Below are 1,288 nucleotides of genomic sequence, written 5' to 3'. Positions count from 1 at the left end.
AATAATGTGCATACCCAGAACTTGATTTTCATTTCCCAAATCTTTCATGTCAAACTGACTCTTCAACTTTATTTCAAGGTCAGCAATGTCCTTCTTTGAATGACTAGCAATGAGCATGCCATCCACATAAAGAATAAGCATAATTAGTTGTCCATTGGGTCATCTTTTCACATAAAGACATGGATCCTCAGTACTTTGCTTATAGCCTTGGGAACGCATAAATGCATCAAAATTTTGATACCGTTGTATGGATGATTGCTTCAAGCCATAGAGACTTTTCAGAAGCTTACAGACTAAATGTTCCTTTTCCTTTAACACAAACCCTTCCGGTTGCTGCATATAAATCTCCTTATCAAGATCTCCATGTAAGAAAGTTGTAATGACATCCATTTGCTCAAGCTCCAAATCTTCAATGGCAACCAAACCAAGCAACATTCTCATTGTCATCATCTTGACCACTGGAGAAAAGATTGCTTGAATATCTATACCATATTCTTGCTTGAAACCTTTGGCCACTAGGCGAGCTTTGTAGTTCTCAACACTGGATACAATCTTCTTCTTGTAAACCCATTTATAAGGCAGTGCTTTCCTACCTTTTGGCAATGAAACCAATTCCCAAGTTTTGTTTTTCTAAATACTAGACAACTCACTTTTCATCGCAAGCTCCCACCGAGTCTTATCCTTGGCTAGCATGGCCTCTTTGTAACAAGACAGCTCACCACTATCTGTCAGCAATACAAAATCCAATCCAGGAACAAAACAATTTGACAGATTTGAGGCTCTTTGAGACCTTCTTGGTAGACTAGCACTAGCCTGCTCAATTTCTCTAGTGATAGGAGCATTCACTTGCAACATAACTGGCTCATGAGATGTCTGCAAAGGAGGTGATACATCGAAAATGTCACTTTCCAAAATTCTACCTCTTTCTTTGGCTGTTTATGCATCTTAGTCTCATTAAAGACTACATCACTGCTGCGGATAACTGATTGACTCTTAGGATCCCATAAACTATAGCCAAATTGATTATCCTATCCATATCCTATAAACATGCATTTCCTAGATTTGGGATCAAGCTTACCCACGAAGCTCTTTAGGCACATGTGCGCAAGCCTCACAACCAAACTTCATGAGCTTTTCATAAAACAATTTATGTCCTAACCATAATTCCTCATGCACACTAAACTATAAAGAAGCATGTAGTGATCTATTGATCAAGGAAACCTCCGTATAAAGTGCTTCAACCCAAAAACCTTGGGTCAAATTAACTTGTGAAAGCATAGACATAATC

This window comes from Adiantum capillus-veneris, chromosome 12 (assembly GCF_014529385.1).
Source record: "Adiantum capillus-veneris isolate H3 chromosome 12, ASM1452938v2, whole genome shotgun sequence".
NCBI classification, from domain to species: Eukaryota; Viridiplantae; Streptophyta; class Polypodiopsida; order Polypodiales; family Pteridaceae; genus Adiantum; species Adiantum capillus-veneris.
Note: the sequence above shows the minus strand (reverse complement) of the source record.